At 48.4% G+C, this 22,833-nt stretch overlaps 27 non-coding genes across 27 annotated transcripts; all 27 read right to left on the bottom strand.

Moving 5' to 3' along the window:
• Nucleotides 1-154: 154 nt before the first annotated feature.
• Nucleotides 155-226, bottom strand: trnae-cuc (transfer RNA glutamic acid (anticodon CUC)). Its single transcript has one exon. It is a non-coding gene; the product is annotated as a tRNA-Glu (tRNA).
• Nucleotides 227-753: 527 nt separating this feature from the next.
• On the bottom strand, nucleotides 754-827 carry trnai-aau (transfer RNA isoleucine (anticodon AAU)). Its single transcript has one exon. It is a non-coding gene; the product is annotated as a tRNA-Ile (tRNA).
• Nucleotides 828-1,242: 415 nt separating this feature from the next.
• Nucleotides 1,243-1,316, bottom strand: trnai-gau (transfer RNA isoleucine (anticodon GAU)). The gene has a single exon. It is a non-coding gene; the product is annotated as a tRNA-Ile (tRNA).
• Nucleotides 1,317-2,213: 897 nt separating this feature from the next.
• trnae-cuc (transfer RNA glutamic acid (anticodon CUC)) lies at nucleotides 2,214-2,285 on the bottom strand. Its single transcript has one exon. It is a non-coding gene; the product is annotated as a tRNA-Glu (tRNA).
• A 527-nt stretch (nucleotides 2,286-2,812) lies between these two features.
• trnai-aau (transfer RNA isoleucine (anticodon AAU)) lies at nucleotides 2,813-2,886 on the bottom strand. The gene has a single exon. It is a non-coding gene; the product is annotated as a tRNA-Ile (tRNA).
• A 415-nt stretch (nucleotides 2,887-3,301) lies between these two features.
• trnaf-gaa (transfer RNA phenylalanine (anticodon GAA)) lies at nucleotides 3,302-3,374 on the bottom strand. The gene has a single exon. It is a non-coding gene; the product is annotated as a tRNA-Phe (tRNA).
• Nucleotides 3,375-4,271: 897 nt separating this feature from the next.
• Nucleotides 4,272-4,343, bottom strand: trnae-cuc (transfer RNA glutamic acid (anticodon CUC)). The gene has a single exon. It is a non-coding gene; the product is annotated as a tRNA-Glu (tRNA).
• Nucleotides 4,344-4,870: 527 nt separating this feature from the next.
• On the bottom strand, nucleotides 4,871-4,944 carry trnai-aau (transfer RNA isoleucine (anticodon AAU)). The gene has a single exon. It is a non-coding gene; the product is annotated as a tRNA-Ile (tRNA).
• Nucleotides 4,945-5,359: 415 nt separating this feature from the next.
• trnaf-gaa (transfer RNA phenylalanine (anticodon GAA)) lies at nucleotides 5,360-5,432 on the bottom strand. Its single transcript has one exon. It is a non-coding gene; the product is annotated as a tRNA-Phe (tRNA).
• Nucleotides 5,433-7,418: 1,986 nt separating this feature from the next.
• Nucleotides 7,419-7,492, bottom strand: trnai-gau (transfer RNA isoleucine (anticodon GAU)). Its single transcript has one exon. It is a non-coding gene; the product is annotated as a tRNA-Ile (tRNA).
• Nucleotides 7,493-8,389: 897 nt separating this feature from the next.
• Nucleotides 8,390-8,461, bottom strand: trnae-cuc (transfer RNA glutamic acid (anticodon CUC)). The gene has a single exon. It is a non-coding gene; the product is annotated as a tRNA-Glu (tRNA).
• Nucleotides 8,462-8,988: 527 nt separating this feature from the next.
• trnai-aau (transfer RNA isoleucine (anticodon AAU)) lies at nucleotides 8,989-9,062 on the bottom strand. Its single transcript has one exon. It is a non-coding gene; the product is annotated as a tRNA-Ile (tRNA).
• Nucleotides 9,063-9,477: 415 nt separating this feature from the next.
• Nucleotides 9,478-9,550, bottom strand: trnaf-gaa (transfer RNA phenylalanine (anticodon GAA)). Its single transcript has one exon. It is a non-coding gene; the product is annotated as a tRNA-Phe (tRNA).
• A 1,496-nt stretch (nucleotides 9,551-11,046) lies between these two features.
• On the bottom strand, nucleotides 11,047-11,120 carry trnai-aau (transfer RNA isoleucine (anticodon AAU)). The gene has a single exon. It is a non-coding gene; the product is annotated as a tRNA-Ile (tRNA).
• Nucleotides 11,121-11,535: 415 nt separating this feature from the next.
• On the bottom strand, nucleotides 11,536-11,609 carry trnai-gau (transfer RNA isoleucine (anticodon GAU)). Its single transcript has one exon. It is a non-coding gene; the product is annotated as a tRNA-Ile (tRNA).
• An 897-nt stretch (nucleotides 11,610-12,506) lies between these two features.
• trnae-cuc (transfer RNA glutamic acid (anticodon CUC)) lies at nucleotides 12,507-12,578 on the bottom strand. Its single transcript has one exon. It is a non-coding gene; the product is annotated as a tRNA-Glu (tRNA).
• Nucleotides 12,579-13,105: 527 nt separating this feature from the next.
• Nucleotides 13,106-13,179, bottom strand: trnai-aau (transfer RNA isoleucine (anticodon AAU)). The gene has a single exon. It is a non-coding gene; the product is annotated as a tRNA-Ile (tRNA).
• A 415-nt stretch (nucleotides 13,180-13,594) lies between these two features.
• trnaf-gaa (transfer RNA phenylalanine (anticodon GAA)) lies at nucleotides 13,595-13,667 on the bottom strand. The gene has a single exon. It is a non-coding gene; the product is annotated as a tRNA-Phe (tRNA).
• A 1,496-nt stretch (nucleotides 13,668-15,163) lies between these two features.
• On the bottom strand, nucleotides 15,164-15,237 carry trnai-aau (transfer RNA isoleucine (anticodon AAU)). The gene has a single exon. It is a non-coding gene; the product is annotated as a tRNA-Ile (tRNA).
• Nucleotides 15,238-15,652: 415 nt separating this feature from the next.
• Nucleotides 15,653-15,726, bottom strand: trnai-gau (transfer RNA isoleucine (anticodon GAU)). The gene has a single exon. It is a non-coding gene; the product is annotated as a tRNA-Ile (tRNA).
• Nucleotides 15,727-16,623: 897 nt separating this feature from the next.
• trnae-cuc (transfer RNA glutamic acid (anticodon CUC)) lies at nucleotides 16,624-16,695 on the bottom strand. The gene has a single exon. It is a non-coding gene; the product is annotated as a tRNA-Glu (tRNA).
• Nucleotides 16,696-17,222: 527 nt separating this feature from the next.
• On the bottom strand, nucleotides 17,223-17,296 carry trnai-aau (transfer RNA isoleucine (anticodon AAU)). The gene has a single exon. It is a non-coding gene; the product is annotated as a tRNA-Ile (tRNA).
• A 415-nt stretch (nucleotides 17,297-17,711) lies between these two features.
• trnaf-gaa (transfer RNA phenylalanine (anticodon GAA)) lies at nucleotides 17,712-17,784 on the bottom strand. Its single transcript has one exon. It is a non-coding gene; the product is annotated as a tRNA-Phe (tRNA).
• Nucleotides 17,785-19,280: 1,496 nt separating this feature from the next.
• trnai-aau (transfer RNA isoleucine (anticodon AAU)) lies at nucleotides 19,281-19,354 on the bottom strand. The gene has a single exon. It is a non-coding gene; the product is annotated as a tRNA-Ile (tRNA).
• Nucleotides 19,355-19,769: 415 nt separating this feature from the next.
• Nucleotides 19,770-19,842, bottom strand: trnaf-gaa (transfer RNA phenylalanine (anticodon GAA)). Its single transcript has one exon. It is a non-coding gene; the product is annotated as a tRNA-Phe (tRNA).
• A 1,496-nt stretch (nucleotides 19,843-21,338) lies between these two features.
• Nucleotides 21,339-21,412, bottom strand: trnai-aau (transfer RNA isoleucine (anticodon AAU)). Its single transcript has one exon. It is a non-coding gene; the product is annotated as a tRNA-Ile (tRNA).
• A 415-nt stretch (nucleotides 21,413-21,827) lies between these two features.
• On the bottom strand, nucleotides 21,828-21,900 carry trnaf-gaa (transfer RNA phenylalanine (anticodon GAA)). Its single transcript has one exon. It is a non-coding gene; the product is annotated as a tRNA-Phe (tRNA).
• Nucleotides 21,901-22,833: the final 933 nt, after the last annotated feature.

Genomic DNA, 22,833 nt, shown 5'->3' with positions numbered 1-22,833 from the left:
AGCACGCATTTTACAGAAATCAAGAATGTGCATTTTGTATCGCTGTATGAAGAGTGATGTTGAGCAGCGGTGTGGAAAGTTGAATCAGGGGCGGAGCATTGTTCCGTAAGGGTGCATTGCATGGTGGCAATTCAAACAGCCCCAAAACGCACTGTTCCCTGACCGGGAATCGAACCCGGGCCGCGGCGGTGAGAGCGCCGAATCCTAACCACTAGACCACCAGGGAAGCTGCAGCCAGCCTCCTGGCAGCAAGCACATCAACGCAGCTTTTCATGCTTGCTCCTTTGCAATTCAGATCCTTTCGCGCCAGGCAAACTGTTCGGACAAAATTATATTTTTTACATGAGAACACAACAGACGTGTTCGCGAAAGCACGGCACCAAGTGCGGGTAGGCATCCACTTGAAATCGATTTCCTCCTGTGTTTTTCTCTGGATGTTGTCTCTCTCGGTGCTGGGCGAACAATTCATTGATGCATTTGTCCTGAACTGAAGCCTTTTACCCATCTCGCGGGGTCAGAGCCGCTCTGTCTGTGTATTACCTGCCTGTGACACTTATCGGCAACATGCCGCCTGTTCAACTTTCAACAGCAAACCCAGAAAGACAAAAGAACAGAAAGATGTGTCTCTCAGCCCCGGTGGCAAAGGATGTTAATCCAAATATATCCCCCGTGAGAGTCTGTGTGCATTGGCTTCCTTATAAAGTTTGTATTGGAAATGTGCGGGAAAAGCGTAAAATTATGAAAACATCCTGATGGCCCGTACGGGGATCGAACCCGCGACCTTGGCGTTATTAGCACCACGCTCTCACCAACTGAGCTAACCGGCCACAATGCTCCCGTTGGCCAGGCTCGAACCTAGGCTGGAAAATTGTCTTTCAGGCTCACACTGGGTGACCGAGTTACTGCACAAACATTGAACACACCACATCGCTTAAACATTGTTAACTGTTCGTATATACAACTGGGCAGAGTGTAAATCCAAAGTAACAGAAAGACTGGTCTAACAAACCTCATTCTAAAAAATTTTGTCGCACCACAGCCCCTCCCACAAACACTGTCCCGGTATAAAAGCAGACGGCGGGACCCCGACTGAATTCGAACCTGCAGCGGACGGTTGGAGCCGGATCCAGCATGTCCGACGTGGTGTCACTCCCATTCGTTTGGGAAACGCGTCATCAGGAGCGTAAAATTTCTCTTGATTCGTACTTTTTGTAGTGAAGGAGACAGAAAGTAACTAAAACCTGCCGAAACCCGGGATCGAACCAGGGACCTTTAGATCTATCAGTCTAACGCTCTCCCAACTGAGCTATTTCGGCTTCACGTCAAACGCAGTATTCTGTCGTTCTTTTGGAGGATTTTCTATCCCCGGGTGGAATTGCCCCTCTCGCTCATTCCTCACTTCGGGCAATGTGACCCGACCAGATCTCGGAGCTCAGGTTCTGTTAATGTAAAGCTGCAGTGTTGATAAAGATACAAAGCTGACACAGCACGGGGGACCTCACCGTGTTGGACACAGCGTGAAATGCAATGACATGTTCAAATAAAGTTACAGAGCACAACACATGTGTAAAATTCCCTGTTCTTTTCTCCACACTGATGGGTTGCGAAGGGAGAGACGGGCCGAAGTCTCACTGAGCAGCACTGATCACGAGCCAAATCAAGTTCAATCTTCAGCTGCAGGTATGGTGCTGAGCCCCACACAGAAGTGAAAATGCCCGTGGTTCTTAGTTCCTCGCACAGTGGGCTACTGAGCAATACAGGAAGGGCTAATGATCATCTTAATGCTCAAGTTATCAGGGGCCACGGACTCTCTGATTCCAGGCTTGCACACGTTGGTAAGTTTCAAAATTTGCATTTTTCACACTGGCAATGAAAATAATCGATAGCCGTGCCTGTGATAAGCTAAGTTTGTTCGGGAGATGCAGTGGGCAAGGAGATATACGGAAGACTGATAAAAACCGTGACTGCCCTGACACTGTGAGCTGCAGTTAAATGTTGGCAACATTTAAAGTCAGCCAGTCTAAATTTGACAGAAATCAAGTCCTGCTGACTTTGAAACAGCACGCATTTTACAGAAATCAAGAATGTGCATTTTGTATCGCTGTATGAAGAGTGATGTTGAGCAGCGGTGTGGAAAGTTGAATCAGGGGCGGAGCATTGTTCCGTAAGGGTGCATTGCATGGTGGCAATTCAAACAGCCCCAAAACGCACTGTTCCCTGACCGGGAATCGAACCCGGGCCGCGGCGGTGAGAGCGCCGAATCCTAACCACTAGACCACCAGGGAAGCTGCAGCCAGCCTCCTGGCAGCAAGCACATCAACGCAGCTTTTCATGCTTGCTCCTTTGCAATTCAGATCCTTTCGCGCCAGGCAAACTGTTCGGACAAAATTATATTTTTTACATGAGAACACAACAGACGTGTTCGCGAAAGCACGGCACCAAGTGCGGGTAGGCATCCACTTGAAATCGATTTCCTCCTGTGTTTTTCTCTGGATGTTGTCTCTCTCGGTGCTGGGCGAACAATTCATTGATGCATTTGTCCTGAACTGAAGCCTTTTACCCATCTCGCGGGGTCAGAGCCGCTCTGTCTGTGTATTACCTGCCTGTGACACTTATCGGCAACATGCCGCCTGTTCAACTTTCAACAGCAAACCCAGAAAGACAAAAGAACAGAAAGATGTGTCTCTCAGCCCCGGTGGCAAAGGATGTTAATCCAAATATATCCCCCGTGAGAGTCTGTGTGCATTGGCTTCCTTATAAAGTTTGTATTGGAAATGTGCGGGAAAAGCGTAAAATTATGAAAACATCCTGATGGCCCGTACGGGGATCGAACCCGCGACCTTGGCGTTATTAGCACCACGCTCTCACCAACTGAGCTAACCGGCCACAATGCTCCCGTTGGCCAGGCTCGAACCTAGGCTGGAAAATTGTCTTTCAGGCTCACACTGGGTGACCGAGTTACTGCACAAACATTGAACACACCACATCGCTTAAACATTGTTAACTGTTCGTATATACAACTGGGCAGAGTGTAAATCCAAAGTAACAGAAAGACTGGTCTAACAAACCTCATTCTAAAATTTTTTGTCGCACCACAGCCCCTCCCACAAACACTGTCCCGGTATAAAAGCAGACGGCGGGACCCCGACTGAATTCGAACCTGCAGCGGACGGTTGGAGCCGGATCCAGCATGTCCGACGTGGTTTCACTCCCATTCGTTTGGGAAACGCGTCATCAGGAGCGTAAAATTTCTCTTGATTCGTACCTTTTGTAGTGAAGGAGACAGAAAGTAACTAAAACCTGCCGAAACCCGGGATCGAACCAGGGACCTTTAGATCTTCAGTCTAACGCTCTCCCAACTGAGCTATTTCGGCTTCACGTCAAACGCAGTATTCTGTCGTTCTTTTGGAGGATTTTCTATCCCCGGGTGGAATTGCCCCTCTCGCTCATTCCTCACTTCGGGCAATGTGACCCGACCAGATCTCGGAGCTCAGGTTCTGTTAATGTAAAGCTGCAGTGTTGATAAAGATACAAAGCTGACACAGCACGGGGGACCTCACCGTGTTGGACACAGCGTGAAATGCAATGACATGTTCAAATAAAGTTACAGAGCACAACACATGTGTAAAATTCCCTGTTCTTTTCTCCACACTGATGGGTTGCGAAGGGAGAGACGGGCCGAAGTCTCACTGAGCCGCACTGATCACGAGCCAAATCAAGTTCAATCTTCAGCTGCAGGTATGGTGCTGAGCCCCACACAGAAGTGAAAATGCCCGTGGTTCTTAGTTCCTCGCACAGTGGGCTACTGAGCAATACAGGAAGGGCTAATGATCATCTTAATGCTCAAGTTATCAGGGGCCACGGACTCTCTGATTCCAGGCTTGCACACGTTGGTAAGTTTCAAAATTTGCATTTTTCACACTGGCAATGAAAATAATCGATAGCCGTGCCTGTGATAAGCTAAGTTTGTTCGGGAGATGCAGTGGGCAAGGAGATATACGGAAGACTGATAAAAACCGTGACTGCCCTGACACTGTGAGCTGCAGTTAAATGTTGGCAACATTTAAAGTCAGCCAGTCTAAATTTGACAGAAATCAAGTCCTGCTGACTTTGAAACAGCACGCATTTTACAGAAATCAAGAATGTGCATTTTGTATCGCTGTATGAAGAGTGATGTTGAGCAGCGGTGTGGAAAGTTGAATCAGGGGCGGAGCATTGTTCCGTAAGGGTGCATTGCATGGTGGCAATTCAAACAGCCCCAAAACGCACTGTTCCCTGACCGGGAATCGAACCCGGGCCGCGGCGGTGAGAGCGCCGAATCCTAACCACTAGACCACCAGGGAAGCTGCAGCCAGCCTCCTGGCAGCAAGCACATCAACGCAGCTTTTCATGCTTGCTCCTTTGCAATTCAGATCCTTTCGCGCCAGGCAAACTGTTCGGACAAAATTATATTTTTTACATGAGAACACAACAGACGTGTTCGCGAAAGCACGGCACCAAGTGCGGGTAGGCATCCACTTGAAATCGATTTCCTCCTGTGTTTTTCCCTGGATGTTGTCTCTCTCGGTGCTGGGCGAACAATTCATTGATGCATTTGTCCTGAACTGAAGCCTTTTACCCATCTCGCGGGGTCAGAGCCGCTCTGTCTGTGTATTACCTGCCTGTGACACTTATCGGCAACATGCCGCCTGTTCAACTTTCAACAGCAAACCCAGAAAGACAAAAGAACAGAAAGATGTGTCTCTCAGCCCCGGTGGCAAAGGATGTTAATCCAAATATATCCCCCGTGAGAGTCTGTGTGCATTGGCTTCCTTATAAAGTTTGTATTGGAAATGTGCGGGAAAAGCGTAAAATTATGAAAACATCCTGATGGCCCGTACGGGGATCGAACCCGCGACCTTGGCGTTATTAGCACCACGCTCTCACCAACTGAGCTAACCGGCCACAATGCTCCCGTTGGCCAGGCTCGAACCTAGGCTGGGAAATTGTCTTTCAGGCTCACACTGGGTGACCGAGTTACTGCACAAACATTGAAGACACCACATCGCTTAAACATTGTTAACTGTTCGTATATACAACTGGGCAGAGTGTAAATCCAAAGTAACAGAAAGACTGGTCTAACAAACCTCATTCTAAAATTTTTTGTCGCACCACAGCCCCTCCCACAAACACTGTCCCGGTATAAAAGCAGACGGCGGGACCCCGACTGAATTCGAACCTGCAGCGGACGGTTGGAGCCGGATCCAGCATGTCCGACGTGGTTTCACTCCCATTCGTTTGGGAAACGCGTCATCAGGAGCGTAAAATTTCTCTTGATTCGTACCTTTTGTAGTGAAGGAGACAGAAAGTAACTAAAACCTGCCGAAACCCGGGATCGAACCAGGGACCTTTAGATCTTCAGTCTAACGCTCTCCCAACTGAGCTATTTCGGCTTCACGTCAAACGCAGTATTCTGTCGTTCTTTTGGAGGATTTTCTATCCCCGGGTGGAATTGCCCCTCTCGCTCATTCCTCACTTCGGGCAATGTGACCCGACCAGATCTCGGAGCTCAGGTTCTGTTAATGTAAAGCTGCAGTGTTGATAAAGATACAAAGCTGACACAGCACGGGGGACCTCACCGTGTTGGACACAGCGTGAAATGCAATGACATGTTCAAATAAAGTTACAGAGCACAACACATGTGTAAAATTCCCTGTTCTTTTCTCCACACTGATGGGTTGCGAAGGGAGAGACGGGCCGAAGTCTCACTGAGCCGCACTGATCACGAGCCAAATCAAGTTCAATCTTCAGCTGCAGGTATGGTGCTGAGCCCCACACAGAAGTGAAAATGCCCGTGGTTCTTAGTTCCTCGCACAGTGGGCTACTGAGCAATACAGGAAGGGCTAATGATCATCTTAATGCTCAAGTTATCAGGGGCCACGGACTCTCTGATTCCAGGCTTGCACACGTTGGTAAGTTTCAAAATTTGCATTTTTCACACTGGCAATGAAAATAATCGATAGCCGTGCCTGTGATAAGCTAAGTTTGTTCGGGAGATGCAGTGGGCAAGGAGATATACGGAAGACTGATAAAAACCGTGACTGCCCTGACACTGTGAGCTGCAGTTAAATGTTGGCAACATTTAAAGTCAGCCAGTCTAAATTTGACAGAAATCAAGTCCTGCTGACTTTGAAACAGCACGCATTTTACAGAAATCAAGAATGTGCATTTTGTATCGCTGTATGAAGAGTGATGTTGAGCAGCGGTGTGGAAAGTTGAATCAGGGGCGGAGCATTGTTCCGTAAGGGTGCATTGCATGCTGTCAATTCAAACAGCCCCAAAACGCACTGTTCCCTGACCGGGAATCGAACACGGGCCGCGGCGGTGAGAGCGCCGAATCCTAACCACTAGACCACCAGGGAAGCTGCAGCCAGCCTCCTGGCAGCAAGCACATCAACGCAGCTTTTCATGCTTGCTCCTTTGCAATTCAGATCCTTTCGCGCCAGGCAAACTGTTCGGACAAAATTATATTTTTTACATGAGAACACAACAGACGTGTTCGCGAAAGCACGGCACCAAGTGCGGGTAGGCATCCACTTGAAATCGATTTCCTCCTGTGTTTTTCTCTGGATGTTGTCTCTCTCGGTGCTGGGCGAACAATTCATTGATGCATTTGTCCTGAACTGAAGCCTTTTACCCATCTCGCGGGGTCAGAGCCGCTCTGTCTGTGTATTACCTGCCTGTGACACTTATCGGCAACATGCCGCCTGTTCAACTTTCAACAGCAAACCCAGAAAGACAAAAGAACAGAAAGATGTGTCTCTCAGCCCCGGTGGCAAAGGATGTTAATCCAAATATATCCCCCGTGAGAGTCTGTGTGCATTGGCTTCCTTATAAAGTTTGTATTGGAAATGTGCGGGAAAAGCGTAAAATTATGAAAACATCCTGATGGCCCGTACGGGGATCGAACCCGCGACCTTGGCGTTATTAGCACCACGACTCTCACCAACTGAGCTAACCGGCCACAATGCTCCCGTTGGCCAGGCTCGAACCTAGGCTGGAAAATTGTCTTTCAGGCTCACACTGGGTGACCGAGTTACTGCACAAACATTGAACACACCACATCGCTTAAACATTGTTAACTGTTCGTATATACAACTGGGCAGAGTGTAAATCCAAAGTAACAGAAAGACTGGTCTAACAAACCTCATTCTAAAAAATTTTGTCGCACCACAGCCCCTCCCACAAACACTGTCCCGGTATAAAAGCAGACGGCGGGACCCCGACTGAATTCGAACCTGCAGCGGACGGTTGGAGCCGGATCCAGCATGTCCGACGTGGTGTCACTCCCATTCGTTTGGGAAACGCGTCATCAGGAGCGTAAAATTTCTCTTGATTCGTACTTTTTGTAGTGAAGGAGACAGAAAGTAACTAAAACCTGCCGAAACCCGGGATCGAACCAGGGACCTTTAGATCTATCAGTCTAACGCTCTCCCAACTGAGCTATTTCGGCTTCACGTCAAACGCAGTATTCTGTCGTTCTTTTGGAGGATTTTCTATCCCCGGGTGGAATTGCCCCTCTCGCTCATTCCTCACTTCGGGCAATGTGACCCGACCAGATCTCGGAGCTCAGGTTCTGTTAATGTAAAGCTGCAGTGTTGATAAAGATACAAAGCTGACACAGCACGGGGGACCTCACCGTGTTGGACACAGCGTGAAATGCAATGACATGTTCAAATAAAGTTACAGAGCACAACACATGTGTAAAATTCCCTGTTCTTTTCTCCACACTGATGGGTTGCGAAGGGAGAGACGGGCCGAAGTCTCACTGAGCCGCACTGATCACGAGCCAAATCAAGTTCAATCTTCAGCTGCAGGTATGGTGCTGAGCCCCACACAGAAGTGAAAATGCCCGTGGTTCTTAGTTCCTCGCACAGTGGGCTACTGAGCAATACAGGAAGGGCTAATGATCATCTTAATGCTCAAGTTATCAGGGGCCACGGACTCTCTGATTCCAGGCTTGCACACGTTGCTAAGTTTCAAAATTTGCATTTTTCACACTGGCAATGAAAATAATCGATAGCCGTGCCTGTGATAAGCTAAGTTTGTTCGGGAGATGCAGTGGGCAAGGAGATATACGGAAGACTGATAAAAACCGTGACTGCCCTGACACTGTGAGCTGCAGTTAAATGTTGGCAACATTTAAAGTCAGCCAGTCTAAATTTGACAGAAATCAAGTCCTGCTGACTTTCAAACAGCACGCATTTTACAGAAATCAAGAATGTGCATTTTGTATCGCTGTATGAAGAGTGATGTTGAGCAGCGGTGTGGAAAGTTGAATCAGGGGCGGAGCATTGTTCCGTAAGGGTGCATTGCATGGTGGCAATTCAAACAGCCCCAAAACGCACTGTTCCCTGACCGGGAATCGAACCCGGGCCGCGGCGGTGAGAGCGCCGAATCCTAACCACTAGACCACCAGGGAAGCTGCAGCCAGCCTCCTGGCAGCAAGCACATCAACGCAGCTTTTCATGCTTGCTCCTTTGCAATTCAGATCCTTTCGCGCCAGGCAAACTGTTCGGACAAAATTATATTTTTTACATGAGAACACAACAGACGTGTTCGCGAAAGCACGGCACCAAGTGCGGGTAGGCATCCACTTGAAATCGATTTCCTCCTGTGTTTTTCTCTGGATGTTGTCTCTCTCGGTGCTGGGCGAACAATTCATTGATGCATTTGTCCTGAACTGAAGCCTTTTACCCATCTCGCGGGGTCAGAGCCGCTCTGTCTGTGTATTACCTGCCTGTGACACTTATCGGCAACATGCCGCCTGTTCAACTTTCAACAGCAAACCCAGAAAGACAAAAGAACAGAAAGATGTGTCTCTCAGCCCCGGTGGCAAAGGATGTTAATCCAAATATATCCCCCGTGAGAGTCTGTGTGCATTGGCTTCCTTATAAAGTTTGTATTGGAAATGTGCGGGAAAAGCGTAAAATTATGAAAACATCCTGATGGCCCGTACGGGGATCGAACCCGCGACCTTGGCGTTATTAGCACCACGCTCTCACCAACTGAGCTAACCGGCCACAATGCTCCCGTTGGCCAGGCTCGAATCTAGGCTGGAAAATTGTCTTTCAGGCTCACACTGGGTGACCGAGTTACTGCACAAACATTGAACACACCACATCGCTTAAACATTGTTAACTGTTCGTATATACAACTGGGCAGAGTGTAAATCCAAAGTAACAGAAAGACTGGTCTAACAAACCTCATTCTAAAATTTTTTGTCGCACCACAGCCCCTCCCACAAACACTGTCCCGGTATAAAAGCAGACGGCGGGACCCCGACTGAATTCGAACCTGCAGCGGACGGTTGGAGCCGGATCCAGCATGTCCGACGTGGTTTCACTCCCATTCGTTTGGGAAACGCGTCATCAGGAGCGTAAAATTTCTCTTGATTCGTACCTTTTGTAGTGAAGGAGACAGAAAGTAACTAAAACCTGCCGAAACCCGGGATCGAACCAGGGACCTTTAGATCTTCAGTCTAACGCTCTCCCAACTGAGCTATTTCGGCTTCACGTCAAACGCAGTATTCTGTCGTTCTTTTGGAGGATTTTCTATCCCCGGGTGGAATTGCCCCTCTCGCTCATTCCTCACTTCGGGCAATGTGACCCGACCAGATCTCGGAGCTCAGGTTCTGTTAATGTAAAGCTGCAGTGTTGATAAAGATACAAAGCTGACACAGCACGGGGGACCTCACCGTGTTGGACACAGCGTGAAATGCAATGACATGTTCAAATAAAGTTACAGAGCACAACACATGTGTAAAATTCCCTGTTCTTTTCTCCACACTGATGGGTTGCGAAGGGAGAGACGGGCCGAAGTCTCACTGAGCCGCACTGATCACGAGCCAAATCAAGTTCAATCTTCAGCTGCAGGTATGGTGCTGAGCCCCACACAGAAGTGAAAATGCCCGTGGTTCTTAGTTCCTCGCACAGTGGGCTACTGAGCAATACAGGAAGGGCTAATGATCATCTTAATGCTCAAGTTATCAGGGGCCACGGACTCTCTGATTCCAGGCTTGCACACGTTGGTAAGTTTCAAAATTTGCATTTTTCACACTGGCAATGAAAATAATCGATAGCCGTGCCTGTGATAAGCTAAGTTTGTTCGGGAGATGCAGTGGGCAAGGAGATATACGGAAGACTGATAAAAACCGTGACTGCCCTGACACTGTGAGCTGCAGTTAAATGTTGGCAACATTTAAAGTCAGCCAGTCTAAATTTGACAGAAATCAAGTCCTGCTGACTTTGAAACAGCACGCATTTTACAGAAATCAAGAATGTGCATTTTGTATCGCTGTATGAAGAGTGATGTTGAGCAGCGGTGTGGAAAGTTGAATCAGGGGCGGAGCATTGTTCCGTAAGGGTGCATTGCATGCTGTCAATTCAAACAGCCCCAAAACGCACTGTTCCCTGACCGGGAATCGAACACAGGCCGCGGCGGTGAGAGCGCCGAATCCTAACCACTAGACCACCAGGGAAGCTGCAGCCAGCCTCCTGGCAGCAAGCACATCAACGCAGCTTTTCATGCTTGCTCCTTTGCAATTCAGATCCTTTCGCGCCAGGCAAACTGTTCGGACAAAATTATATTTTTTACATGAGAACACAACAGACGTGTTCGCGAAAGCACGGCACCAAGTGCGGGTAGGCATCCACTTGAAATCGATTTCCTCCTGTGTTTTTCTCTGGATGTTGTCTCTCTCGGTGCTGGGCGAACAATTCATTGATGCATTTGTCCTGAACTGAAGCCTTTTACCCATCTCGCGGGGTCAGAGCCGCTCTGTCTGTGTATTACCTGCCTGTGACACTTATCGGCAACATGCCGCCTGTTCAACTTTCAACAGCAAACCCAGAAAGACAAAAGAACAGAAAGATGTGTCTCTCAGCCCCGGTGGCAAAGGATGTTAATCCAAATATATCCCCCGTGAGAGTCTGTGTGCATTGGCTTCCTTATAAAGTTTGTATTGGAAATGTGCGGGAAAAGCGTAAAATTATGAAAACATCCTGATGGCCCGTACGGGGATCGAACCCGCGACCTTGGCGTTATTAGCACCACGCTCTCACCAACTGAGCTAACCGGCCACAATGCTCCCGTTGGCCAGGCTCGAACCTAGGCTGGAAAATTGTCTTTCAGGCTCACACTGGGTGACCGAGTTACTGCACAAACATTGAACACACCACATCGCTTAAACATTGTTAACTGTTCGTATATACAACTGGGCAGAGTGTAAATCCAAAGTAACAGAAAGACTGGTCTAACAAACCTCATTCTAAAAAATTTTGTCGCACCACAGCCCCTCCCACAAACACTGTCCCGGTATAAAAGCAGACGGCGGGACCCCGACTGAATTCGAACCTGCAGCGGACGGTTGGAGCCGGATCCAGCATGTCCGACGTGGTGTCACTCCCATTCGTTTGGGAAACGCGTCATCAGGAGCGTAAAATTTCTCTTGATTCGTACTTTTTGTAGTGAAGGAGACAGAAAGTAACTAAAACCTGCCGAAACCCGGGATCGAACCAGGGACCTTTAGATCTATCAGTCTAACGCTCTCCCAACTGAGCTATTTCGGCTTCACGTCAAACGCAGTATTCTGTCGTTCTTTTGGAGGATTTTCTATCCCCGGGTGGAATTGCCCCTCTCGCTCATTCCTCACTTCGGGCAATGTGACCCGACCAGATCTCGGAGCTCAGGTTCTGTTAATGTAAAGCTGCAGTGTTGATAAAGATACAAAGCTGACACAGCACGGGGGACCTCACCGTGTTGGACACAGCGTGAAATGCAATGACATGTTCAAATAAAGTTACAGAGCACAACACATGTGTAAAATTCCCTGTTCTTTTCTCCACACTGATGGGTTGCGAAGGGAGAGACGGGCCGAAGTCTCACTGAGCCGCACTGATCACGAGCCAAATCAAGTTCAATCTTCAGCTGCAGGTATGGTGCTGAGCCCCACACAGAAGTGAAAATGCCCGTGGTTCTTAGTTCCTCGCACAGTGGGCTACTGAGCAATACAGGAAGGGCTAATGATCATCTTAATGCTCAAGTTATCAGGGGCCACGGACTCTCTGATTCCAGGCTTGCACACGTTGCTAAGTTTCAAAATTTGCATTTTTCACACTGGCAATGAAAATAATCGATAGCCGTGCCTGTGATAAGCTAAGTTTGTTCGGGAGATGCAGTGGGCAAGGAGATATACGGAAGACTGATAAAAACCGTGACTGCCCTGACACTGTGAGCTGCAGTTAAATGTTGGCAACATTTAAAGTCAGCCAGTCTAAATTTGACAGAAATCAAGTCCTGCTGACTTTCAAACAGCACGCATTTTACAGAAATCAAGAATGTGCATTTTGTATCGCTGTATGAAGAGTGATGTTGAGCAGCGGTGTGGAAAGTTGAATCAGGGGCGGAGCATTGTTCCGTAAGGGTGCATTGCATGGTGGCAATTCAAACAGCCCCAAAACGCACTGTTCCCTGACCGGGAATCGAACCCGGGCCGCGGCGGTGAGAGCGCCGAATCCTAACCACTAGACCACCAGGGAAGCTGCAGCCAGCCTCCTGGCAGCAAGCACATCAACGCAGCTTTTCATGCTTGCTCCTTTGCAATTCAGATCCTTTCGCGCCAGGCAAACTGTTCGGACAAAATTATATTTTTTACATGAGAACACAACAGACGTGTTCGCGAAAGCACGGCACCAAGTGCGGGTAGGCATCCACTTGAAATCGATTTCCTCCTGTGTTTTTCTCTGGATGTTGTCTCTCTCGGTGCTGGGCGAACAATTCATTGATGCATTTGTCCTGAACTGAAGCCTTTTACCCATCTCGCGGGGTCAGAGCCGCTCTGTCTGTGTATTACCTGCCTGTGACACTTATCGGCAACATGCCGCCTGTTCAACTTTCAACAGCAAACCCAGAAAGACAAAAGAACAGAAAGATGTGTCTCTCAGCCCCGGTGGCAAAGGATGTTAATCCAAATATATCCCCCGTGAGAGTCTGTGTGCATTGGCTTCCTTATAAAGTTTGTATTGGAAATGTGCGGGAAAAGCGTAAAATTATGAAAACATCCTGATGGCCCGTACGGGGATCGAACCCGCGACCTTGGCGTTATTAGCACCACGCTCTCACCAACTGAGCTAACCGGCCACAATGCTCCCGTTGGCCAGGCTCGAATCTAGGCTGGAAAATTGTCTTTCAGGCTCACACTGGGTGACCGAGTTACTGCACAAACATTGAACACACCACATCGCTTAAACATTGTTAACTGTTCGTATATACAACTGGGCAGAGTGTAAATCCAAAGTAACAGAAAGACTGGTCTAACAAACCTCATTCTAAAATTTTTTGTCGCACCACAGCCCCTCCCACAAACACTGTCCCGGTATAAAAGCAGACGGCGGGACCCCGACTGAATTCGAACCTGCAGCGGACGGTTGGAGCCGGATCCAGCATGTCCGACGTGGTTTCACTCCCATTCGTTTGGGAAACGCGTCATCAGGAGCGTAAAATTTCTCTTGATTCGTACCTTTTGTAGTGAAGGAGACAGAAAGTAACTAAAACCTGCCGAAACCCGGGATCGAACCAGGGACCTTTAGATCTTCAGTCTAACGCTCTCCCAACTGAGCTATTTCGGCTTCACGTCAAACGCAGTATTCTGTCGTTCTTTTGGAGGATTTTCTATCCCCGGGTGGAATTGCCCCTCTCGCTCATTCCTCACTTCGGGCAATGTGACCCGACCAGATCTCGGAGCTCAGGTTCTGTTAATGTAAAGCTGCAGTGTTGATAAAGATACAAAGCTGACACAGCACGGGGGACCTCACCGTGTTGGACACAGCGTGAAATGCAATGACATGTTCAAATAAAGTTACAGAGCACAACACATGTGTAAAATTCCCTGTTCTTTTCTCCACACTGATGGGTTGCGAAGGGAGAGACGGGCCGAAGTCTCACTGAGCCGCACTGATCACGAGCCAAATCAAGTTCAATCTTCAGCTGCAGGTATGGTGCTGAGCCCCACACAGAAGTGAAAATGCCCGTGGTTCTTAGTTCCTCGCACAGTGGGCTACTGAGCAATACAGGAAGGGCTAATGATCATCTTAATGCTCAAGTTATCAGGGGCCACGGACTCTCTGATTCCAGGCTTGCACACGTTGGTAAGTTTCAAAATTTGCATTTTTCACACTGGCAATGAAAATAATCGATAGCCGTGCCTGTGATAAGCTAAGTTTGTTCGGGAGATGCAGTGGGCAAGGAGATATACGGAAGACTGATAAAAACCGTGACTGCCCTGACACTGTGAGCTGCAGTTAAATGTTGGCAACATTTAAAGTCAGCCAGTCTAAATTTGACAGAAATCAAGTCCTGCTGACTTTGAAACAGCACGCATTTTACAGAAATCAAGAATGTGCATTTTGTATCGCTGTATGAAGAGTGATGTTGAGCAGCGGTGTGGAAAGTTGAATCAGGGGCGGAGCATTGTTCCGTAAGGGTGCATTGCATGCTGTCAATTCAAACAGCCCCAAAACGCACTGTTCCCTGACCGGGAATCGAACACGGGCCGCGGCGGTGAGAGCGCCGAATCCTAACCACTAGACCACCAGGGAAGCTGCAGCCAGCCTCCTGGCAGCAAGCACATCAACGCAGCTTTTCATGCTTGCTCCTTTGCAATTCAGATCCTTTCGCGCCAGGCAAACTGTTCGGACAAAATTATATTTTTTACATGAGAACACAACAGACGTGTTCGCGAAAGCACGGCACCAAGTGCGGGTAGGCATCCACTTGAAATCGATTTCCTCCTGTGTTTTTCTCTGGATGTTGTCTCTCTCGGTGCTGGGCGAACAATTCATTGATGCATTTGTCCTGAACTGAAGCCTTTTACCCATCTCGCGGGGTCAGAGCCGCTCTGTCTGTGTATTACCTGCCTGTGACACTTATCGGCAACATGCCGCCTGTTCAACTTTCAACAGCAAACCCAGAAAGACAAAAGAACAGAAAGATGTGTCTCTCAGCCCCGGTGGCAAAGGATGTTAATCCAAATATATCCCCCGTGAGAGTCTGTGTGCATTGGCTTCCTTATAAAGTTTGTATTGGAAATGTGCGGGAAAAGCGTAAAATTATGAAAACATCCTGATGGCCCGTACGGGGATCGAACCCGCGACCTTGGCGTTATTAGCACCACGCTCTCACCAACTGAGCTAACCGGCCACAATGCTCCCGTTGGCCAGGCTCGAACCTAGGCTGGAAAATTGTCTTTCAGGCTCACACTGGGTGACCGAGTTACTGCACAAACATTGAACACACCACATCGCTTAAACATTGTTAACTGTTCGTATATACAACTGGGCAGAGTGTAAATCCAAAGTAACAGAAAGACTGGTCTAACAAACCTCATTCTAAAAAATTTTGTCGCACCACAGCCCCTCCCACAAACACTGTCCCGGTATAAAAGCAGACGGCGGGACCCCGACTGAATTCGAACCTGCAGCGGACGGTTGGAGCCGGATCCAGCATGTCCGACGTGGTGTCACTCCCATTCGTTTGGGAAACGCGTCATCAGGAGCGTAAAATTTCTCTTGATTCGTACTTTTTGTAGTGAAGGAGACAGAAAGTAACTAAAACCTGCCGAAACCCGGGATCGAACCAGGGACCTTTAGATCTATCAGTCTAACGCTCTCCCAACTGAGCTATTTCGGCTTCACGTCAAACGCAGTATTCTGTCGTTCTTTTGGAGGATTTTCTATCCCCGGGTGGAATTGCCCCTCTCGCTCATTCCTCACTTCGGGCAATGTGACCCGACCAGATCTCGGAGCTCAGGTTCTGTTAATGTAAAGCTGCAGTGTTGATAAAGATACAAAGCTGACACAGCACGGGGGACCTCACCGTGTTGGACACAGCGTGAAATGCAATGACATGTTCAAATAAAGTTACAGAGCACAACACATGTGTAAAATTCCCTGTTCTTTTCTCCACACTGATGGGTTGCGAAGGGAGAGACGGGCCGAAGTCTCACTGAGCCGCACTGATCACGAGCCAAATCAAGTTCAATCTTCAGCTGCAGGTATGGTGCTGAGCCCCACACAGAAGTGAAAATGCCCGTGGTTCTTAGTTCCTCGCACAGTGGGCTACTGAGCAATACAGGAAGGGCTAATGATCATCTTAATGCTCAAGTTATCAGGGGCCACGGACTCTCTGATTCCAGGCTTGCACACGTTGCTAAGTTTCAAAATTTGCATTTTTCACACTGGCAATGAAAATAATCGATAGCCGTGCCTGTGATAAGCTAAGTTTGTTCGGGAGATGCAGTGGGCAAGGAGATATACGGAAGACTGATAAAAACCGTGACTGCCCTGACACTGTGAGCTGCAGTTAAATGTTGGCAACATTTAAAGTCAGCCAGTCTAAATTTGACAGAAATCAAGTCCTGCTGACTTTCAAACAGCACGCATTTTACAGAAATCAAGAATGTGCATTTTGTATCGCTGTATGAAGAGTGATGTTGAGCAGCGGTGTGGAAAGTTGAATCAGGGGCGGAGCATTGTTCCGTAAGGGTGCATTGCATGGTGGCAATTCAAACAGCCCCAAAACGCACTGTTCCCTGACCGGGAATCGAACCCGGGCCGCGGCGGTGAGAGCGCCGAATCCTAACCACTAGACCACCAGGGAAGCTGCAGCCAGCCTCCTGGCAGCAAGCACATCAACGCAGCTTTTCATGCTTGCTCCTTTGCAATTCAGATCCTTTCGCGCCAGGCAAACTGTTCGGACAAAATTATATTTTTTACATGAGAACACAACAGACGTGTTCGCGAAAGCACGGCACCAAGTGCGGGTAGGCATCCACTTGAAATCGATTTCCTCCTGTGTTTTTCTCTGGATGTTGTCTCTCTCGGTGCTGGGCGAACAATTCATTGATGCATTTGTCCTGAACTGAAGCCTTTTACCCATCTCGCGGGGTCAGAGCCGCTCTGTCTGTGTATTACCTGCCTGTGACACTTATCGGCAACATGCCGCCTGTTCAACTTTCAACAGCAAACCCAGAAAGACAAAAGAACAGAAAGATGTGTCTCTCAGCCCCGGTGGCAAAGGATGTTAATCCAAATATATCCCCCGTGAGAGTCTGTGTGCATTGGCTTCCTTATAAAGTTTGTATTGGAAATGTGCGGGAAAAGCGTAAAATTATGAAAACATCCTGATGGCCCGTACGGGGATCGAACCCGCGACCTTGGCGTTATTAGCACCACGCTCTCACCAACTGAGCTAACCGGCCACAATGCTCCCGTTGGCCAGGCTCGAATCTAGGCTGGAAAATTGTCTTTCAGGCTCACACTGGGTGACCGAGTTACTGCACAAACATTGAACACACCACATCGCTTAAACATTGTTAACTGTTCGTATATACAACTGGGCAGAGTGTAAATCCAAAGTAACAGAAAGACTGGTCTAACAAACCTCATTCTAAAATTTTTTGTCGCACCACAGCCCCTCCCACAAACACTGTCCCGGTATAAAAGCAGACGGCGGGACCCCGACTGAATTCGAACCTGCAGCGGACGGTTGGAGCCGGATCCAGCATGTCCGACGTGGTTTCACTCCCATTCGTTTGGGAAACGCGTCATCAGGAGCGTAAAATTTCTCTTGATTCGTACCTTTTGTAGTGAAGGAGACAGAAAGTAACTAAAACCTGCCGAAACCCGGGATCGAACCAGGGACCTTTAGATCTTCAGTCTAACGCTCTCCCAACTGAGCTATTTCGGCTTCACGTCAAACGCAGTATTCTGTCGTTCTTTTGGAGGATTTTCTATCCCCGGGTGGAATTGCCCCTCTCGCTCATTCCTCACTTCGGGCAATGTGACCCGACCAGATCTCGGAGCTCAGGTTCTGTTAATGTAAAGCTGCAGTGTTGATAAAGATACAAAGCTGACACAGCACGGGGGACCTCACCGTGTTGGACACAGCGTGAAATGCAATGACATGTTCAAATAAAGTTACAGAGCACAACACATGTGTAAAATTCCCTGTTCTTTTCTCCACACTGATGGGTTGCGAAGGGAGAGACGGGCCGAAGTCTCACTGAGCCGCACTGATCACGAGCCAAATCAAGTTCAATCTTCAGCTGCAGGTATGGTGCTGAGCCCCACACAGAAGTGAAAATGCCCGTGGTTCTTAGTTCCTCGCACAGTGGGCTACTGAGCAATACAGGAAGGGCTAATGATCATCTTAATGCTCAAGTTATCAGGGGCCACGGACTCTCTGATTCCAGGCTTGCACACGTTGGTAAGTTTCAAAATTTGCATTTTTCACACTGGCAATGAAAATAATCGATAGCCGTGCCTGTGATAAGCTAAGTTTGTTCGGGAGATGCAGTGGGCAAGGAGATATACGGAAGACTGATAAAAACCGTGACTGCCCTGACACTGTGAGCTGCAGTTAAATGTTGGCAACATTTAAAGTCAGCCAGTCTAAATTTGACAGAAATCAAGTCCTGCTGACTTTGAAACAGCACGCATTTTACAGAAATCAAGAATGTGCATTTTGTATCGCTGTATGAAGAGTGATGTTGAGCAGCGGTGTGGAAAGTTGAATCAGGGGCGGAGCATTGTTCCGTAAGGGTGCATTGCATGCTGTCAATTCAAACAGCCCCAAAACGCACTGTTCCCTGACCGGGAATCGAACACAGGCCGCGGCGGTGAGAGCGCCGAATCCTAACCACTAGACCACCAGGGAAGCTGCAGCCAGCCTCCTGGCAGCAAGCACATCAACGCAGCTTTTCATGCTTGCTCCTTTGCAATTCAGATCCTTTCGCGCCAGGCAAACTGTTCGGACAAAATTATATTTTTTACATGAGAACACAACAGACGTGTTCGCGAAAGCACGGCACCAAGTGCGGGTAGGCATCCACTTGAAATCGATTTCCTCCTGTGTTTTTCTCTGGATGTTGTCTCTCTCGGTGCTGGGCGAACAATTCATTGATGCATTTGTCCTGAACTGAAGCCTTTTACCCATCTCGCGGGGTCAGAGCCGCTCTGTCTGTGTATTACCTGCCTGTGACACTTATCGGCAACATGCCGCCTGTTCAACTTTCAACAGCAAACCCAGAAAGACAAAAGAACAGAAAGATGTGTCTCTCAGCCCCGGTGGCAAAGGATGTTAATCCAAATATATCCCCCGTGAGAGTCTGTGTGCATTGGCTTCCTTATAAAGTTTGTATTGGAAATGTGCGGGAAAAGCGTAAAATTATGAAAACATCCTGATGGCCCGTACGGGGATCGAACCCGCGACCTTGGCGTTATTAGCACCACGCTCTCACCAACTGAGCTAACCGGCCGCAATGCTCCCGTTGGCCAGGCTCGAATCTAGGCTGGAAAATTGTCTTTCAGGCTCACACTGGGTGACCGAGTTACTGCACAAACATTGAACACACCACATCGCTTAAACATTGTTAACTGTTCGTATATACAACTGGGCAGAGTGTAAATCCAAAGTAACAGAAAGACTGGTCTAACAAACCTCATTCTAAAATTTTTTGTCGCACCACAGCCCCTCCCACAAACACTGTCCCGGTATAAAAGCAGACGGCGGGACCCCGACTGAATTCGAACCTGCAGCGGACGGTTGGAGCCGGATCCAGCATGTCCGACGTGGTTTCACTCCCATTCGTTTGGGAAACGCGTCATCAGGAGCGTAAAATTTCTCTTGATTTGTACCTTTTGTAGTGAAGGAGACAGAAAGTAACTAAAACCTGCCGAAACCCGGGATCGAACCAGGGACCTTTAGATCTTCAGTCTAACGCTCTCCCAACTGAGCTATTTCGGCTTCACGTCAAACGCAGTATTCTGTCGTTCTTTTGGAGGATTTTCTATCCCCGGGTGGAATTGCCCCTCTCGCTCATTCCTCACTTCGGGCAATGTGACCCGACCAGATCTCGGAGCTCAGGTTCTGTTAATGTAAAGCTGCAGTGTTGATAAAGATACAAAGCTGACACAGCACGGGGGACCTCACCGTGTTGGACACAGCGTGAAATGCAATGACATGTTCAAATAAAGTTACAGAGCACAACACATGTGTAAAATTCCCTGTTCTTTTCTCCACACTGATGGGTTGCGAAGGGAGAGACGGGCCGAAGTCTCACTGAGCCGCACTGATCACGAGCCAAATCAAGTTCAATCTTCAGCTGCAGGTATGGTGCTGAGCCCCACACAGAAGTGAAAATGCCCGTGGTTCTTAGTTCCTCGCACAGTGGGCTACTGAGCAATACAGGAAGGGCTAATGATCATCTTAATGCTCAAGTTATCAGGGGCCACGGACTCTCTGATTCCAGGCTTGCACACGTTGGTAAGTTTCAAAATTTGCATTTTTCACACTGGCAATGAAAATAATCGATAGCCGTGCCTGTGATAAGCTAAGTTTGTTCGGGAGATGCAGTGGGCAAGGAGATATACGGAAGACTGATAAAAACCGTGACTGCCCTGACACTGTGAGCTGCAGTTAAATGTTGGCAACATTTAAAGTCAGCCAGTCTAAATTTGACAGAAATCAAGTCCTGCTGACTTTGAAACAGCACGCATTTTACAGAAATCAAGAATGTGCATTTTGTATCGCTGTATGAAGAGTGATGTTGAGCAGCGGTGTGGAAAGTTGAATCAGGGGCGGAGCATTGTTCCGTAAGGGTGCATTGCATGCTGGCAATTCAAACAGCCCCAAAACGCACTGTTCCCTGACCGGGAATCGAACACGGGCCGCGGCGGTGAGAGCGCCGAATCCTAACCACTAGACCACCAGGGAAGCTGCAGCCAGCCTCCTGGCAGCAAGCACATCAACGCAGCTTTTCATGCTTGCTCCTTTGCAATTCAGATCCTTTCGCGCCAGGCAAACTGTTCGGACAAAATTATATTTTTTACATGAGAACACAACAGACGTGTTCGCGAAAGCACGGCACCAAGTGCGGGTAGGCATCCACTTGAAATCGATTTCCTCCTGTGTTTTTCTCTGGATGTTGTCTCTCTCGGTGCTGGGCGAACAATTCATTGATGCATTTGTCCTGAACTGAAGCCTTTTACCCATCTCGCGGGGTCAGAGCCGCTCTGTCTGTGTATTACCTGCCTGTGACACTTATCGGCAACATGCCGCCTGTTCAACTTTCAACAGCAAACCCAGAAAGACAAAAGAACAGAAAGATGTGTCTCTCAGCCCCGGTGGCAAAGGATGTTAATCCAAATATATCCCCCGTGAGAGTCTGTGTGCATTGGCTTCCTTATAAAGTTTGTATTGGAAATGTGCGGGAAAAGCGTAAAATTATGAAAACATCCTGATGGCCCGTACGGGGATCGAACCCGCGACCTTGGCGTTATTAGCACCACGCTCTCACCAACTGAGCTAACCGGCCACAATGCTCCCGTTGGCCAGGCTCGAACCTAGGCTGGGAAATTGTCATTCAGGCTCACACTGGGTGACCGAGTTACTGCACAAACATTGAACACACCACATCGCTTAAACATTGTTAACTGTTCGTATATACAACTGGGCAGAGTGTAAATCCAAAGTAACAGAAAGACTGGTCTAACAAACCTCATTCTAAAATTTTTTGTCGCACCACAGCCCCTCCCACAAACACTGTCCCGGTATAAAAGCAGACGGCGGGACCCCGACTGAATTCGAACCTGCAGCGGACGGTTGGAGCCGGATCCAGCATGTCCGACGTGGTGTCACTCCCATTCGTTTGGGAAACGCGTCATCAGGAGCGTAAAATTTCTCTTGATTCGTACCTTTTGTAGTGAAGGAGACAGAAAGTAACTAAAACCTGCCGAAACCCGGGATCGAACCAGGGACCTTTAGATCTTCAGTCTAACGCTCTCCCAACTGAGCTATTTCGGCTTCACGTCAAACGCAGTATTCTGTCGTTCTTTTGGAGGATTTTCTATCCCCGGGTGGAATTGCCCCTCTCGCTCATTCCTCACTTCGGGCAATGTGACCCGACCAGATCTCGGAGCTCAGGTTCTGTTAATGTAAAGCTGCAGTGTTGATAAAGATACAAAGCTGACACAGCACGGGGGACCTCACCGTGTAATGCAATGACATGTTCAAATAAAGTTACAGAGCACAACACATGTGTAAAATTCCCTGTTCTTTTCTCCACACTGATGGGTTGCGAAGGGAGAGACGGGCCGAAGTCTCACTGAGCCGCACTGATCACGAGCCAAATCAAGTTCAATCTTCAGCTGCAGGTATGGTGCTGAGCCCCACACAGAAGTTAAAATGCCCGTGGTTCTTAGTTCCTCGCACAGTGGGCTACTGAGCAATACAGGAAGGGCTAATGATCATCTTAATGCTCAAGTTATCAGGGGCCACGGACTCTCTGATTCCAGGCTTGCACACGTTGGTAAGTTTCAAAATTTGCATTTTTCACACTGGCAATGAAAATAATCGATAGCCGTGCCTGTGATAAGCTAAGTTTGTTCGGGAGATGCAGTGGGCAAGGAGATATACGGAAGACTGATAAAAACCGTGACTGCCCTGACACTGTGAGCTGCAGTTAAATGTTGGCAACATTTAAAGTCAGCCAGTCTAAATTTGACAGAAATCAAGTCCTGCTGACTTTGAAACAGCACGCATTTTACAGAAATCAAGAATGTGCATTTTGTATCGCTGTATGAAGAGTGATGTTGAGCAGCGGTGTGGAAAGTTGAATCAGGGGCGGAGCATTGTTCCGTAAGGGTGCATTGCATGCTGGCAATTCAAACAGCCCCAAAACGCACTGTTCCCTGACCGGGAATCGAACACGGGCCGCGGCGGTGAGAGCGCCGAATC

This window comes from Somniosus microcephalus, unplaced genomic scaffold (assembly GCF_052327205.1).
Source record: "Somniosus microcephalus isolate GS21.2 unplaced genomic scaffold, FLI_Smic_1.0 unresolved_chr4, whole genome shotgun sequence".
NCBI classification, from domain to species: Eukaryota; Metazoa; Chordata; class Chondrichthyes; order Squaliformes; family Somniosidae; genus Somniosus; species Somniosus microcephalus.
The sequence above is the reverse complement of the archived record's forward strand: the minus strand, read 5'-3'. Positions and strand labels throughout refer to the sequence as shown.